Source organism: Bombus pyrosoma, linkage group LG5 (assembly GCF_014825855.1).
Source record: "Bombus pyrosoma isolate SC7728 linkage group LG5, ASM1482585v1, whole genome shotgun sequence".
Taxonomy (NCBI): domain Eukaryota; kingdom Metazoa; phylum Arthropoda; class Insecta; order Hymenoptera; family Apidae; genus Bombus; species Bombus pyrosoma.
Genome location: NC_057774.1, coordinates 3,364,631 through 3,383,167, shown reverse-complemented (window position 1 = coordinate 3,383,167; position 18,537 = coordinate 3,364,631). Strand labels below are relative to the sequence as shown.

Below are 18,537 nucleotides of genomic sequence, written 5' to 3'. Positions count from 1 at the left end.
ATCATCGTTCTCCTGAATGAACTTTGATTAACCAAGAGTTGGCTGAAGTGTAAGTTTAACTCTGGCGAAACAAAAGAATCTTCTGGCGCATCGTCTTTACTGTTAATATACTTCCTCGCGAAACTATATTTAATCAACTTTCTCTAGCAATTCAAAAGTGAATAACAAACGAGAAGAGAAAAATTGTAATATTATATTCTAAACGAGAGATTCTTGAAGAGAATTTCCATCGTTCCTAACATCTCGCAGAAATGAATTTCTTTTTGGAAGTCTTTCACGTTTTAACAAAGCCTGATTAACAAATGACTTTATAAAATTTCGGAAGAACGTGATTTTCTTCGTTTGTAAAAAGGATGTGCCTGGCATGCACGTGCTTTCCAGCGTCGAAAACGTGTCATAGACGCTGAGATCTCACGGAACACAACGTCGCGTCTGCGAAAATGTCTGTCGGCGCTCGGCCATAGAAGTCGTCTAATTAGTTTCACACTAACGAGGAAGAAGGCCGGTGCTTCTTTTACAGAAGCATTAACGAGGCTAATTTCGTATTTAGCTTTATACGCTTACGAGTGCCATTCAGATGATTACGAGGATGCGCTACAGGCATATTCTAACGATTCGTCTTCCCGTTTCCCTTGTTAAGCAGCCATTTCTGAACCTTCGTACGCGTGTTTGTAAATTCAAATGATGTAACAGATTAGGTGTGGAACATGTGAGTTCACGTATGTATAGAGGAAGATTTACGACGTAATCGTGAAACACGAGTTTTAAATTTCAGGGACACGAGGTGGAGATAGAGTAAATTCGAAATCTAGCAGTCTGCGTTTATTGTCCATCGTAAAAGATGTTTAGAAAGCGCGGATTCTATTCTCGTTGCTTACTCTCTGGTGTTTTTCAGTTTGGAAATTATTGTAACGCGACACCGAGGTATATAAAGATAAGTGAAATTTATTACGACCGTTTTGTAATTGATACGCAACTTTAGTCGTATTTCTTTGTGATTTAAAGTTTTATGTTGTATAAGTTATGAACTAGAAAGATATTACCCTCTCTTTTGATTAAGCGCGTGTCTTTTATTATAATTTTACGCATTCGTCCATTTGGTAGCGCTAAGGTATATTTTCAAAATTTGGGGAGATTCTTCATATTTAAAGTAAACTTGGAAACTACGTTCTTAGTAGATTCTACAAGAAGAAACGCGAAGAGAAATAGTTCACTATGTAAGAAGAAAATAACAGACTATAAAAGAACTCGATATAGAAGCCGCAAGTGGTAAGGGACTCTACTATGGTCAGACATGTGTCACGCCCGACAAGACAGCTCTACTTACAACTTTTGAAGTATTATATCATAGCCGGTTATAAGCTTTTAAGTCACAAGACGAGTAAATGTACCATTTCTTGCGTTAATGATCAACATCTTTCTTCGTATTTCTATTTCATACAAGTACTTTATTATGTACTGAAATTTTTGGTTACTAAAAGAAAGTTAATACTCCTCTACCTACAGCGGGGAAATTCTTCCTCTAATACACAAAAGAGCTATTCCTCAGCGAAATATTAAAACGAATGACGCTATTGCTTTTAAGCAGGTGTATCGCCCGCATCAACTGTTATATTTCACCCACGTCTACGTCAATTTTAAATTCTCTCTCGCAAAGAACGCTGCAAGGGTGCATTGTCGAAAGTCCTGCTAGTAAAATTAAAGCTCGCGTCTAGATTCTCAAAACGGTGTTCCGTCTCGCCCCTGCAAGGCTGCTTTCCAGGCTGCTTTCTCTCCACGACGACGCGAAAAAAGAGAAAGGCCAGAAAACGAATTGACTGTCTACCTTCGCGAAGCGAGGTCGAGGCCGAGGCTGTTCGGAACGAGCAATTTAACCGAAAGTGCTTGTTACGTAAAGCCGCGCTACAAAGATATCCGTTGAATGATATTATTTGTACACGCGACTCGGAGATACCGGGCACACGCCTGCAGCCAGCTCAAAGATAAGCGTTCCGCGTGACGAAGACGCGAGGCCCGGCTCCTCGCGAGCCCTAATTAGTTTCCTCCTAACGAGCCCCGGGTCTGGATTGTATTCGTCATAGAGCGAAATTAACGAGACCAATTTTACATTTAACTTCGAGAGAGTGGGGTACGGTGATTACGGGGTACATTCTCTCCTTTCTCTCCTCTCCCTTTCCTCGTCGACACTCGTCCATCCGAAGTTCCGTGTGTGCTGCCACGAGTTCGTACGTGCGGTGTAACTGTACCACACTTGTCGTTGCGCCCACGCAACGACGAACACCGGCAAACAGGATGGAGTAGAAGCCAGCAACGAAGGGTCGGAGACGGGGACTGTGCGAGTTTACGTTCGTTTGCCTAATGTCTGCTGCACTGCCTTTGGATATGGCTACGGGGCTCCTTTCTCCGTGGCGTGCCTATTAATTAACTCCGAGACGTTAATTGCGCCGCGCGCACCAGGAACAAGTTTTCGTCGCGCACACGTGTACACGTAGGTACGTATGCGGCACACGCGGCGCGACAACTATCTGCGGATCTTCGGGGCGTCTGTTTCGCCTGTTCCGGACGTATCTGTGCGTTTAACCTAACTGCGGCAGAGCATGCTTTGGCATTTCTCTAACGAGGCAGAGACATCGGTCGAGCAAATGAAAAGGTGTTAATCGGAAGCGTCGGAAAATATACTTTTTCACTTTTCTTGTTGCTCGTCTTATGAAAGGGCTGAAGGTTTTCGGTGAAGGGTTTAGCAATGGCTACCGCAATAAGAAGATTTTCATTGCAAATTCGAAATACAACTTGGCCGCGTTTTTGTCACCTTGACCAATCCTCCAACGAGCAAATAAAGAAACAATTGTTCTACAATAATTGGCATAGACAGCCAACGCTCAATTATGGGATCGTTATAACAAAAAATCAAGCATTCCGCATTTAGTCTTCCGAACTAATCTAAATCTAATGTACTAAATCTTCAAGATCATCCGGCAGACTTCAAAGTATCCACAGACTTCGAAGTGGATCAAACAAGGATCTTCGAATCCGGCTACGATTCCACGATCGGTAACGGAGCACGTCGCTCCACAAGCTAACAAAACCGGACGCCTCGAACTTAATTAAGCGCGACGACCGTCTCGCTCGTCGATTGATTAATTCGCAGAAAAAGCTGCGCTTATTACTCGTGCGAGGGCGAAGCATATCGTGTCGCGAATCCGCGCTGACGAGCGTGAACGCACGCGGCGCTGACTCGTCGACACGGAAACTCATGCCGGCCTGATCGATGTGCCTATCGTTCGAAATTACGTTAATTGGACGTTGTCGAGAGCAGCGGGACAGTTTTCTATGCTACGTGGAGCGTGCGGCTTTGTCGAGTCGCGACAGAGAAAAACGGACGATAGGGAAAACTGACGGGAAACGGAGAAAGATGGAAAGGATAGAGAGCGTTTCAGGGTAAACGGGAAGGAGAGGCGTAGCGAGAAGCTGAAGCGACGCAGAAATAGCGACGAAGGGAAAGGGTGGAGTAAAATGTAACGGGGTAGAGTGCGAGATGGAAAGAGACGGATGGAGAAAGGATGGAAGGGCTGGGGGTGGCGAGGGGGTGGGTTGGGAAAGCGCGCGCGGTCCCATTGGGTCGTAGTCAAGTGGTGCCCTTCGCTACGGTAACGCAGGCTCTCCATGTATCGATTCGTCTTTCAAACTTCGAATTTCAGCGCGCGCGCGCACCTCGCTGCTTTACACGCACGACACCTACGTGCGTGTATATGTATATGTGTGTGCCAGTGTATACACTACCGCTCATAAGTATCGGGACACTTTGATCGATTTGTCGTAAGAGGTACATGAATTGTAACTAAGTGTAGGAATTAATGGAAGATTTATGTGACGAGGAGCAATACTTGTTGCCTTTTTATGGAACTGGTAGACCGTGAATTTCGATATTTTGAATATTTTAATATTTTTAGATGGATACTTTAGTACGTCATAGTTGGAGACGTGATTTGGAAATGCAACTGTGCTGGGCGGTTAGATATTATTGCTTGGATTAATTGCAGTGGTTCGTCAGTTTAGGGATTACAGGATACGAGATTGAACAATTTCTCAACAAGCAACAAAAGAATTTCGCATGTTTCGATGATTATGACAACTGCGTGTAGAAGATCAAATTTATCATATTCTATCGTACATATAATGAATAGACGCACACGCATATATACAGAAATTAATTACTACCGAATGTATTTCTCGAAATCATTTGTACATGGTATTAAATAGGACGAGACGTTTAGATATTCCCTTCGTGCTCTGGCTCAATTATGATTTCTCCCGATTCGCAAATTCGTTGAAAATGTTGTAATAAATAAAGTCCTGACCTAAATCTCGTAGAACATAGTTAACTAGAACGCGTGAGGGCAGAATGGAAAGGCAAAAACGGGAATCGGCTCCTTGAAGCATTGAAGAAAGAATTACAAAGAAATGCGAGTTGTGTGTATCATGGGAAGACAGTCCTGCACTGTTAATTATTAAATTCTCTAATGCTTCTTACGAATTAACAACGAGATTAAACGAGACGTTCCTACTTCGTTCAAGACTTTTAAATAATACCGTAAGCAAGGAATGTACAATACAGTTTGACACTTTCAAGAAATTAGAAACTCCTATGACATAACAACTATAGATTTATGTTTAATCTCCAAAAATGATGTTCTTGGACGCCAACTATAAAAATAAAGGCACTTGTTACGCATTTCTTCGTTGCCTTTCATTGTCTCTGCATCTGCCTCTAGCGTTGAAACTTGAAACTACGTATTTCTACCGAATGTTATGAAACGCCCTATAGACACGGCCTATGCACACACGGACATGGACGCATTAATGCATGCAACGTCCGTACTAGTAACGGGATTTCGAGCGATTCGAAAATCCGGACGCGCGACTATTTTATCGCAAGCTTCGATTTGAATTATGTGCCAGCAGTAATTGTACCTGCTGCTCTCGTTTTGGTCGTTTCGCCGATCGAGAGTCGTACTCACGACCCGATATCCCTCGCATCGTCGATGGAATCGTATTCGACACCAAACTCGCGGATTTGCCCGGATAGCACTGATACGCCTGTTTGGTTCAGTTAGATGCTCTTAGTTTTTTCGGGACGAAACTTGCGAATTTGATGGTATTCTCGAGTTCTCAAGGTAAAACCATTGGCTTTGTGATGTGAACAGGGAAATGGGAAGTGCGAGCGAGCAACGAGCGGTTGTGGAAACAGATATTTTGTTATAGAGGATATTCGCATTAAACTTCGAGAAGAAATTACGTCAAATAATCATCCATTCAACCAAAATTTCTTTCTATTCGTTCCATTAGCCAATTCTTTATACAATACGCGATTATTGAATTGGATGATCCGTTTGAATTTTCGTTTTGCGTTATAATGAATTTAATAAACACTATCTTTTAATAAAAGGTATGTGAACCAATGGCTGAATTATTACACTATGTAATCCTATTGATAAATATTGTAGTTTAATGTTAAAAACTATTAATCTGAGTCTAATAATTGCAGGGGTATAAATCATGTACAAATTATATCTCGGTTAAGTGATTATTCCATAAAATTCTTTTGCAACGTTTAATATATATTTCGAGATTAAAGATCGTATCTTACTATACTTGTTTCTTTCTCTTTGGTGTTCGATGAACTACGCAGAAATTCTAATATATTTTTCAGCTATCTTATTTCTTACCTCAAAATCACTGTACTTTTCCACGCTTTCTAACCTTTCGACTGCTTACTTTATGATCGCACGCAAGAATATTCCAATTTATCCACGTGGAATTCATCAAATGCTTTCTGAAACGCCAGTCGGTTATATTCAAAGTCATTACCTTCGAGCCAATTTAACTTCCTGCGTCATAAACCTGACCAAGCAAAGGAATCATTCGACAATTATTCAGCCCGTCGAACAACTATTTCATTCCACTGTGCTATTCCTCGATTATCAGTTCCGAGATTATATTAAATATTAAACAATAATTACAAAAGAATCTCGCATCGCACCGGAAGAAAGACCTCGATATAGAGTTTCGTTTACCAAAAATGGAACTCTTTAATATCACTTTATTCTGTATTATTCTTTCATTGTCGATTCCACAATTATATGGAATATTAGACATTGAACGCTGGCACAAATATTACAAAAAATTCCACGTTGAGAGGAAAAACCTCAAAATAGAGTTTTTATTGAATCGCATATCGCAGCATGAAGGATTTCCCATTATGGAATCGTAGCTAACGAACGAGCTACTGGAAAAAAGGTAGTGGCTTGTTTTTTGGAAAGTGATCATATTACAGTGCAGAGTACTCATATATCGATTCGTTTTTTCAAACTTTCAACTGGAAAACGCATGCGCCTCTCGTGATCCCTGCGTGTACGGGTACATACGTGGAGAACCTGCACCACTAGTGCATTATCAACGAACAAAGCATTAAGCGAAAAGAAGAATCCTCGGTAAATTAGCAACGGTCATGGACGAACGGTAATTAGCGATACACGAGATAGCTAGCAACAAAAATGTTTCGATGGCACGTGCACCGATCGAGTACTAATGCTATTTAGTACGGCGAAGAGCCTGTTAAGTGGCTTTGATAAGAAATCGCTGTTTCTATTGAAACTTGATATATTATTCGCTACTGATCAATTGGCGAGAACACTTGGATATTTAAGTTACAATATCATAATATATCTATTGATGGTTAAAAGCTGCTACTTACCGATAGTTAAAAGTGTTTAAGTTAGTAGCCAGCCGTAGAAAATCGAAATATTCTGAAAGTGTATAGATTGTACACAATGGGTCGTGATTTTTACCTCTATGTTCATTGAATAAAAATTAAGAAACGATGTTCGATGTACCGTTTAACGTAGGATATTTAATAATAAGAGGCAATTTATAAATACGAACATAGAGGTTCTCGAGATTCGAAATGCAAACCATTATTCACCATTAAGTCAGTTAAATTTAACAGAAAAACAGGGATGCACAATGTGTCTCGAATTAATTAAGAGGATTATTTAAGCAAACCACTCTTGGTTTCGCGTCATTTATCTTGCCCCGGTGAATTCCAAGTGGTTTCACTGTAATTTTAAGTAACTCACGATTAGTTTCAGCATAAATCAACGGGGATCCGATGTATTTCGAGTACGTGTTTTGAAGCCGGTTGCCAGCAGCTTGATTCAGCACGAAAATATTTGGTAATGTACATGCCTAACATAGACGCGATGTCTGAATGTTGGAAGAGATGACGGCGACATCGGCTGGTGAAATCGTGGCCATTGTTTCCCGAGCCAAGTGTCTCATTTACCATCGAGATACAGTTTGTGGTTTGCTTTGTATAGTTTCTAGTTTCGTCGTTTCCTAGAGGCTGGTTGTTCGCGTTCCTTTAATAGGATCCGCTTCGCGTGAATCGCGTTCACGAATCGGCAATTAAAATCATAATTAGAAACTGTTGCAATATCTCGTGTTAGCTTTGTCCCTGATACTTAATATATTATGTGGACTCTCTTCTGTAATAATTTATCAATTCACAGCATCAGTAAATTGACATGTTACAAGATGCAAATTATAGATTTCTTTTTCTCTAATCCTGCAATGTAGTCTTAACATTGAAATGGATACATCAATGATCGTTTCATTGTCTGGATTAATTTACTATTACGATGATTTCACTTTTGTATTTAATATTTTGTATCATTTATTATTTATCGTATCAAAAGTCTGACCATATTTCACTTCCGGTCTAATCGATTGGAAAGAAAATGTCGAAACCTTAAAAGCTATTGTACTATATGATCAAGTATCGAATTTGGAGCGCATCCACCTAATCCAAAACTGATCGAGAAAGGGTAAAATCCACGGCAAACAAAATTCGAGAATATTTTTGCCGGACGTCATTTAACCCCCTCCCCTGTTCGCCAGTGATAATCACACGTATTGTGAACACTGGCCTAGGGGGCGCGGCCATTTATTTGACCGTGCGCGTCGCTACACTCGCCATTATCCTTTTACAATGTGTTTGCAGCCTAACGGGATTGAAGTGGTTGGAAAATTCGGACCAGCCCCTGTCCGTTCGTTCCTGCCTCGTCATGCGAATTTTATCGGGGGCGCAATTTCGTCCGCTTTGATTATACTTCAAAAGCAATTGTATCGGTCCGCGTGCACGCGAAGCTTTTGCCAATCACCGCTACGACTTGTTGCTTGAAAAGGCGCGAAATTACAATGTATCAATTTGATGCGCGTCGACGTATTAATTTTACGAATAAATTTCAAAGAACCATCGCCCAAACCCTCGCCGTCGGTTACACGTTGCCTCGCTTTGTGCAAATTTACGCCGTCAGCGAATTTTCCGGCTGCAAACTTCGTTGCGCCTCTTTGTTTTCGTTTTCCTTACGCTCTGGCCGTGATATTTTTTAAATAATCACGTGCGGAAAATTCAGGTCTCAGGCACACGCATACGTCGCTGCTATCGTTATCGAGTAACGCGGCATCGTTAATTAACGCTGCGGAATAATGTTGCGAGGGTGATTATAACTGCCTGGGATTAATGTACAATTATATTCTAATTTATTGTGGTAATTCGGTGGGTTCCGTGGATCACTTCTGCGTTTCGATGGTTTATTTGAGAAATTAAATATCATGGGACGGAGGGAGGAGGGACGGGTAATTAGGTTGCACACCGTATAACAAGCGAGAATTTCGTAGAATATACTGCAATCGTAATGCGAACTTTAATAAATTAAATTATCTTCGAACTAGTCTCGTCGTTCAAATATTTAAAAAGTCCATTAAATTTGCTCGATTCCAACATTTTGGTACCTCTATCTATCTCCAGATGCCAAAATTTCAAAGGGACATACGCGGTATCTGTATAATTATTCGAAATTATTCCAACACTTGCTGATTTACGACAAAATGTCTATTGTTTATAAGATTATGAATAGAAATCGAGCTAAAACGATATTATTCCTCATAATTACCATAAGTTTCTATAATCGGTAACGGTAAAAGTGATATGACAAAATGTAAAACCTTGTAGAATTATTTTTTACGCGACAAGCTATCTATCTTCAAATTCTTTAACGCTAAAATCCTGTAAAATTAATAGAAAAACATTCGACGTTGTAGCTTAAAAAATAATTCTCAACTAATATCATTCGTTCGTATAGTTAATAGTAAATAGAATAAATAGTAAAATATATTCTTGTTATATCGTGCAATAAATACTTGGAACGTATGGTCTTCCGAGGCGAAAGGTAGCGATTCTTTCTAATTATTTATTCAGCAAGTTGACCGCTATGGTTAAACTATTCGAACAAAAGAATGCAACAGAAAGGCAATATTTTCATTCTTTCCACTCTATTTCCCACTTGTCGACAGAGAATTCAAAAACAACCCGTAAACTGGCCAAACAACACGATACGCGAACACGGCTCTCGTGCTTTCAGCTTTAGCTCGATGTTTTCCGCGTTAAAAGAAGCTTGCGTCGAAAGCACCGTGATAGGTAGCCATTTCGGTGAACGTAGCTCGCTATCAGGAACGAGAACGGTCCATCAAAATATCGTTGCGATTTCATCCATTCTGATAAACGTCCAGCCTTTCCATTGTTTCTCTTCGTCGTTCTTCCTTATCAATCCATCGTTTCTCTTCGTCGTCCACGTAGAAGAGTCGAGTATACGAGGATCTAGTGGCGTCGTTTACCCCGTACAACTATTATATTGACCTTCTGTTCACGCAAACAGACCGATAGCCAGAATACGGTTTCACGTGGTTCGGATCGACAAACAGAACGTTCTCGGTGCGATATAGGTAAGTGCGGACTTTAGCCAATTTCATCCCGAATTGCACCTCTGCCCCGTAGCAACTATCCCTTAAATTCACCGGAATCACCTGACACCGGACGTGGATTTCTAAATGGTTCCCAGTCTACGTACGTTGTTCCATCGTTGTTCAAGCGCCTAGTTCATAGTGGAATTAATACGGGGATGAAGAGCCAGGTTCTGGTTGTGTGATGTTTGTGGAGAGAATTTGGGACTCTGACTATAGCGTCCTTAAGATTACAGAGAGGTTTAGAGGAAATGGTTCAAACGGCTCTTGATATGGATTATTTGACTTTCTATTTTGCACAGTAGCTTTTTATTCGAAAGCTTTAGACGTGTAATGTCTGTGGAGAGAATTCAAGGTTCTGGATATAGTATTCTTAACACTTGCACCTTAGATGGTCATTGACCAATTATTATTATCGGCGATAGAAACACGTTTCTTGTAAACGTAACATAGTCGATATTTTTTACGCGCATTGAAAATGGTAAAATATTTCTGGAATATCGGGGAAAATATTTCCTTTTACATTTTCCTCCTCTCTGTTCCTTTTACTTTTGTATTTGCAAGAAAATTTGAATCGCAAACTTTCGCAGCTTTTTGGAATTCTCTCTTAGTCTTGTGTTCTATTTGGTTTAACGGTGGACGCAATTATATTTGTTCTACGCAATTTCTCAGAAAAAACTTTCCAGTTAGATTAAGTGGATGATGTTCAATTTGCATGAGAAAAAGGCGACTCGCTTTAAATTCCCGATGAAATACTTCTGGTTCAGCGGAAACTTTATCTTAGCCCATCGCCTTAGGTTTGTTCAACTTATTAAAGAACTTTGACGAAACGAATTAGACGCGAGCGCAATTAGATTCATCGATCGTGCTTTCGTAACTTTCTATCTTATTCCTTTTTCCCCTTTGTGAAACGTTTCACAGTAACGTTCGTATTAACATGTATAAAAGTTCGTGTCAACGTTTCGTGAAAACGTCTCTTTGAAGACTCGAAGGATAATTTTACCAGTCTGAGATCGAATTAAAATGTCATAGATGCAAGAAACAACGAATATTCTTTAAAAACTAAATTTCAGTTCAAATATTTTAAGTTTAATACATTCGTTACTTGTAGCATAGGTAACGTAAATGACGTTTACGGAAAATATGTATCGCCTTATCAAAATTTTGTGGTTTCTATTAATTTACGTTCCACATATAAATCAACTTCGATCGTTCGCCACAAAAGTACACGCCTACTTGAACTCGTACATACAACGAAATGCATATGACGAATGACTGAGCCTAGCGAAGCAACGATAATCGCGCTACTTAAAATCCATTTCAACAATTCCAATTTCAGTGCAAATACTTAAACGCCTCTTTCGTCTATCACCCCCATCTACAATACGAGTTTCTAGATCGTCCTAAAATTTATCCCACGAACGTCAGAACCACTCGCTCGATCGTCGGCAGAAATGCATCCAAAACTACTTACGATCGACACAATGGCGACGAAAGCTGCGACGCGATAATCGCATCTACGGCATTAGCACGACAGACACCAACGTCTCGATACCGCAAACGTGCGTCTCTTTTAGCAGATATCATCAGCCATTTCCCTTTATTCCCTGTTGGATTCTCTTCCTGCCATTAGCCTCCTGCCTGGCCAAGTAAAACTCGGCTGCCACGGCCGGAATATCTCGCTGGAACAGACAGCTAGCCTGAAGTTGACTGTTGTCCCGGACCTAGTCTGGGAGAGTCTTGGCATAAATTAATCGACCGATGATAAATGCGAACCGCCACGAATCGAGCAGCCATCCACGCGCACGCGAGACAAAGAGAGAGGGAGAGAGAGTGAGAGAAAGAGAGGAAGTGGCAGGGAAACGCAAAAAGAGATTGTCATGAGAGATGGATGTCTCTGGTCGGTGATCGCGTTGCATTCGCTGAACTTGGACCATTCAGAAAGTCCTCTCCCCTTTGCATTCGAACAGCCAATCTGCACAGGGTTGTTAACGATACGATGACTTTGGCGGATCCACCCTTTACACAAAATTTTCGCAGTCATCGACGGTGGATGGCTTGAAACGGCGCATAGGGGAGAGCACAGGTTTTATAGGGGAAGAATCGTTGCTTCGATAGGCAAGTTTGTCTTCGTTTTTTTTTCTTCTCTAGAATTTCGTGATTTATTGGCTGGAATTGGACCCTTTGTGCGAGCGATTGGTTGAAAGTTTCGGATCCATGGCCGTCAGGCTAGTTCATAAATCTTTTCCGGTGGAAGGTACACGTGTATGACTTTGATACTATATTCCATGAAGCGTGTCTTTGGAAATTTATGTCTATCGCCCGATGAAATCTATTCGCGTGTTTTATTGACGAAACAAGTGTCAATTTTAGCGTACAAGTTTACTTTACCGTACTACTCTTTGTCAGCGCTCTTCGGCAAATTTCTGAATATTTTTTTATCACAGGTTCACAAAAATAGACCTTCTATAAAAACAATACTTTACTTCGGATATTTGGTATTCTACGCATTTTGTACATTCGAATGTCCCATGAATCCAGTCTAATTATCGTACAATGTCAAAATTGTTTCCTTATCTTTTATTCCAGTTGGAGCATTCTTTCTTCTGTTCGCGTCGCGTTTACCTCGACAAACAAAAGCTGGCCACGATTCCCAAATAGCTACCTGAAATTCAGACAGTCGATGTTGCACAGACATTCGAGGAAAGCGTCGAGAACTGCTGGTCGAAGTACTTTCGAACGTTTCTAGTCGCTTGCACGAGAGAAATCAAGAGCGTGTTTCTATTTATTGCGCGTTTATTTGCGACGATTCTTCCGTTACCTTACCAAATGCTTGTTTAGTGGGTCCATTGTCTCTAATGCATTGTCTGGCATGATTTCTCGGAAAGTATTACGAGATTAACGCGAAAAGCGGCAACAGAAGATTGGTGTTTGAAGCGGTGCACGATTGGCGTACCGAAACGTCGCGCCGCTAGCTCGTCTTGATTTATTTCGAGCGTCGTTCCAATAGATAAATCTGCGAACGTTACTTCATAAAGAATTCAAACAATCATTTCTCGTTCGATTTATTAAGTCGACCCATTGTCGCCACTAGAATCGATTCTCGGTTGTTTGTATGCCAAAATCCTTGGCACGAGTTTCGAAGGTAGTTGACGTTATTCCAGACGAGGCTTCGAACGATGTTTAAATTGATGGCAGTTACTTTTAACGTTAAGTACGGTTTTGATGAATATGCAACAATGTACATTAGTGGCTGAAGATGTAATAAATTTAGCGTAATAATTTCCTTTGCTAATATTCGATGTATTAGGTCGTTCGAAAAGTTTCTTTCGTTTTATAAGGAAATAATGGATGCACAACATTTTTCGTTTTATATTATTTTGATCCATTTTGTTTTATCAAGATAAGAATCACAACGTTTGGCAGATTAGGTTTCATGTTTGTATAAAGATGCGTTGTTGTAAAAGACGTGTCTGTAAAGAAAGACACTTTTCGGACAAACTAATATGTAACTGTTAAACGCAGTATCTTTCTGCATATAATAAAATAATGTGAAATTAATAATGTATGAAATGCAAGAAACGTGAAAGATGTGAACGCGTCGAACAGTGAAATAGTTCTCGCTACTAAGATACTTTAGTGTAATAACAAATACTTTGAATAAAACAGAAAGCAATAGCTATGTATAACATCAAAATATTTCTACCCTAAAGAAGAGATAAAATGAAAGATAGTATAGGTGATATTTTATAGCGATATTTTCAGTATTAGGAAAATACGTTCGAAAACACCGTGCAACAAGTACTGTGTGTCTGCTACAGTAGAAAATATAAGAATGCTGCAAATGGTTCATTTAAGAGTTAAATAACAATTTCCATGATGACTAATAGCTGTTACGTAATTTATTTTTTGCCATAAACGTTCGAGAAGAAATTCAATACCCGCTAAGTAATATCGTAGAATAAATACTAGGATTGATCAATCGATAACCGATACTTTAAAACTGTTATAATTTCCTCTACGTTGTGTATGGTGCGCAAAAGTATAGTAATTTTATAATATTTTATGGCATTAAGCTAATTACGTTACGTCGATGAAATATTCTTGACGAATGCTTAAAACGTTTAATCAGAAGAATTTCATTCGAACTCTCGAAATTATGCAACTTTGTTCGACCCATTTTCCTTTAGGTATAATATTGACGTAAATCAAGGTGGTAACTTCGAGTGACTCATTCTGTGTAAGTGAAAAGTTCGAAAATAACTTAGAACTTTTCTGAAGAAATTTACGTGTGTGTATAATTAAGAGATCGTACTTGTCTAAAATTTGCCAAGGACCTGTTAATATCTTCGTACTGCGGTAGAACGTTCAAGTATTCTCAATTACACATTGACTATATATGGAGCAAATTTTATGAAAAAACCCAAATGTTTACAGCGTCAATGTTATTTGTGGTTATCCCAAGAATCATTTGTGTCATCTATCGTACCTTTTATCCTATCTATCCTTGCTACAAAAATAAATGGAAAAAATGTATTAAGACGTTTTTTAAAACTTCTTACTACGAGAAAGTTTCTATAGTTCTTTATAGTTCTGAACTAAAAATAGCAAAAGCCGATCAACTGACAGCAAAATCACAAAATAAATTAGTCGCATCTCGAAACACGTACCGACAAACGGATACGAAACCGTCTGAAAACAAAATCTCTTTCTTCTACAAAATAGAAGAGAAATATACGACAATATCAGCAGTTCCGTGGAACATTAAAATTGGCAAAGAAGCGCTCGGCAAGAAGAGGAAGAACTCGGAAATGGTGGAGCGGGTCCTTTCCGTGCTCTCGCGCTTTGTCCGTCGACGGAACGAGCGATCGGTTCTCGCTCTGATTTTCTTCTCGTTTCGCTTTTTCCAGCGCAACGATTTCCTGCCTCTAACACGGCCGGACTTTTAATTTTAATCATCGACCGGGGAATTATAAAAGTTGCTCCCGCTCGAGGACGCTTTCAATTAAGGATTTCCGTTCCTCTCGGGACGATCGGCCTCGTTCGAAGAAGAGAGGGCGGAAAAAAGAACGAGAGAAAGAGAAAGAGGGTGGACGATACGCTCGAGAAGCAAGCTCTTCCTTCTGTCCTTTTTCTCTCGTCTATCTGGGCTTGTTCTTCTTTCCTGTATCCCGCGGGAAGGCAAACGACGCTGGAACGACATGCGAGGATTTTTCTAATTAATTTCACGGAGACGGATCACCGTTCCTTCACTGTGGTAAACGTTGCTTCGTTCGACCAATGTTACCATCGTCAAAGAGGAATCGACGGATAGCGGAATATGCATCGTTGATGAAATTAATGAATCTTCGATATTCGGAAGTTTGCGTCTGAGCAAAACGAGTAATAAGGCGGAGTTTGTACATAAAAGTATAAAGGTGATATAAGAAAAATGTATATGAATACGTAGCAGTTATTTGTTAAGTGGATCTACATTAATTGGACCCGTAGGCGTGACATTTTCTGTCGAACTTTTAGAATGTCTAAAACTATGTTTTGTACGTTTTATTTTATTAAACGACTTGAGTAATTGCTTTGGGGCGTAGACGTATTTGAAGATAAATCGATGGGTGTATTTCGATTAACAAAGTGACTGCTGTTTAACACAACAGAGTAACACGAAGTCAAACGCAAAAGATTCACTTCCTTGAAGTCCTGTTTAAATTGCCTTAAATACAACTAGAACTATGCGTATCTCTCATAATAAGTTTTGCTGATCATAATAGAAGTTATTATTGTAATATATTCTCTGGATAAGAATAGAAATAAGCAGTTTCGTTGTTAATCGCAATTCAATTCGCTAATCTTATACGTCGAGTTACGGCGTCTTAAACAAATTTGTAACATTATGTAACAACGTGTGCGTGCGAATGAAGGAAGGAAGAACGCAGAGGAAGGAAAGAAAGTGGATAGAAGTAAAAGTATAAAGTTCTAGTCAGACACGTTTCACGCTCGATACGTTCGACCTCGGGGCAAACTCACTCGACTCGCTTGAAATCGTTTCGAGAGCGAGCGCCAACTCGCCTCAACTCGCTCTAATTCGCTCGAACTTGTTCGCGCTTAAACTCCAGGCTTGTTGGAAATCGCGCGAGCGCGTTCGAACCAGCCACGCAAACCGCTCCAATTTGTGCTCTCAAATGACGTCGATTTATTTCTATTCCCTTCGAGTTTGCGCTCTAAGCGCGCGTTCGCAGTCGCGAATCGAGGACACACGTTTTTCAGGCCAGTCATAAACATCGAATTTTATAGGCTGTTTGAGATACACGCGGCACCCTCGTCACGTTAATGTCTACTGAGAAGGTACATTTCAATAAGCATTGTTAACCTTCGCTGTAACTACACGAAACGACTTTCCGATATTTCGTTTGACCCTGTCGGTGTGAGAATTCTGTCATCCTATGTTTGCAAGTTATTTTAAGGCTCTTTCCTTCTGCGATCTTTCATATTTTTACGATGGTTATCGTTCAAGTTTTAATTAAATAACACGTTATCATATTCCTTTTGGTCTTTGGATAAGCTTTTTAACTTTTTATAGAGCCGTTTCAAGTTATATGCTCATGAAGCTTCTTTTTAAAATCCTCGTTCCATTTATTTATTACTATACTCTTGTACGATTTTATCGGTACCAAAAATTATATCGTCGTTACAAGAACGTCGGAAGAAAATGAACTTCCATGATCAATGACGGATCGAAGAAAATTGATCCGCTAAAAATCCTCTTCGTCGTAACCATCTCGAGTATTCCAGCATCTTAAAAATCATTTCACACTTCGTTCAACTTCTATCGTAATAATAAATTCTCGCTCAGTCGTCCAAGTTCACCCTGACGATTCGTCGTGTCATTTTTCGAGCAGCATATGCACGAAACGATACAGCCACTGAACGGATGTTTCATGTGAATTCACACTGATGCACGAGCTATTAAGCCAGCTCTCGCATCTTTTCGTAGACCGAACGCTTGCACTGGCCAAGATATTATTCTTCCCGAAAGACTTATGCGAAACAGCTGCGCCAGCTCCTTACCTTCTCTCTTTCTCTTTCTTCTGTTTCCCGTGGTTGAAACTACAATTACGTTCGGTCGATCTTTACACAGCGTCGGTTCACTGCCGATGAAACAGCGACCAACTTCTTCTATAACTATATATAACGATTATTTGATCGTTACGGTGCTTTATTGCGGCTGGCTAACGACACCCCGGATAAATCACCAATGACGAACAAAGCAGCTTCTACAGGTTCCGATAGAATTGGGTCGTACTCTTTAAACTTTCTCGTGAATGTATCGAAGGATCACGCGGCGCTAATATGCCTGTGAATCCACTTCTACGTTGATTTTATTACAAGACTTTTAGAATCTATGAGTAATGCAAGTTGTCTGACGAACTTGTAAGCTGTGAGATTTTATGATACTTTAATGACAGAATTATTGCTTGTACAATACACATTTGTGATGAATAATAGGTCGATGATGGTATTACAACGTGAGGTTGGGCTGAAATTTTTCATAAAACTGAAAAGTTGCATTAGTCAGCTCCATAGTTTCAAAACAGAAGGAAGTGTTAATATTACAAACGTTAGTTTTCGAAATTTACGATTCCTTATTTCATCTTCGTGCTATAAACAAACTTATGAAGGTTTATTTTTTAAGAAATCTGACTTCTTATACGCTCAATCCACGGAAAGAATAAGTAATCTTAGGAGATGAATTTTTTTTATCAATGATTCATACTTTGCTAGTAGCGGGTACAGATTCCATTCTTGTATTACTTTGCTTTCTTTAACGAATTTGGACAAATTATACATTTTATCGTTCTCCATATATTTAGGAAATTTCATGCTGAAAGTGCGATTCTCTGTTTACTTCACGCTGCCACGAAGATTTATCTATTGTACGTGTACAAGACGTATGAATAATAAACCGAAGTTGACGTTCGGAAAATGTTTGCCTAATTTCGTAAGGGAGCAACAGGTAAGGCATTCAACAGCAAGAAACAAAGCAAGGGCCTCGAATCGCTAGATCGATAAGAGCTTCGAACGATTGACGTTTGCATAGCGGCACGTACAAAAGGAGCAAGGAAAAATGGCGGAGCTTTGTTTTGTTGTGCTCAAGGGAAAGATAAGAGCCCTCGGTAGCTAAAGTAGCTCGACTACCAACTTTCGTGTTTTGCCTACGGATTTGCCGATTTCTCATGTCGATTTACCCAAACGAGAAATAAATATTTCCGAACTCGTAATCCCCTTCATTGTTCTGAAAAGAAAGGAGAGAATCTTAAAAAGTTTATCCAAAGAGGAAAGAAGAGAAAATAAATACCAGCGAAGTGGATTTCCCTTTGATCTTGCATTGAGAGTAGATTCTACTATTTTCCAGGGGCGGACTTATCTTGACGCTAATGACACGGTAAACGTCGGGCCCCGGACAGCTATGAGGACTTCAAAAGTGTTTGCTAAAAAGAAAAAACGATTATCAGAATTACATAAAATACATTTCTTAGTACGCAATGACCGGATACAAATTTTAGATTAGATAAACAATGTTCGCCGAATCAACAAATATTATCGTTCGAATATTCGCGACGCTTATCGAGCGCTCGAATTCTGAAAGATTCTTGCGTTTTCTACCGCCCAATAGAATGCGTA

At 39.8% G+C, this 18,537-nt stretch overlaps 1 protein-coding gene and 1 long non-coding RNA gene across 7 annotated transcripts in view; one reads left to right on the top strand and one right to left on the bottom strand.

The window, feature by feature from the left end:
• The window catches only part of LOC122567626, a 585,073-nt gene that overhangs the window by 175,951 nt on the left and 390,585 nt on the right, over nucleotides 1-18,537 (top strand). The gene's annotated exons all lie outside the window — the stretch shown is intronic.
• LOC122567643 overlaps nucleotides 16,422-18,537 on the bottom strand; it is a 29,388-nt gene continuing 27,272 nt past the window's right edge. The window contains exons 4-5 of the long non-coding RNA XR_006316851.1: nucleotides 18,212-18,344; nucleotides 16,422-18,148 (exon numbers count right to left, since the gene is read on the bottom strand). This is a non-coding gene — a long non-coding RNA (uncharacterized LOC122567643). The remainder of the gene's footprint in view (nucleotides 18,149-18,211; nucleotides 18,345-18,537) is intronic.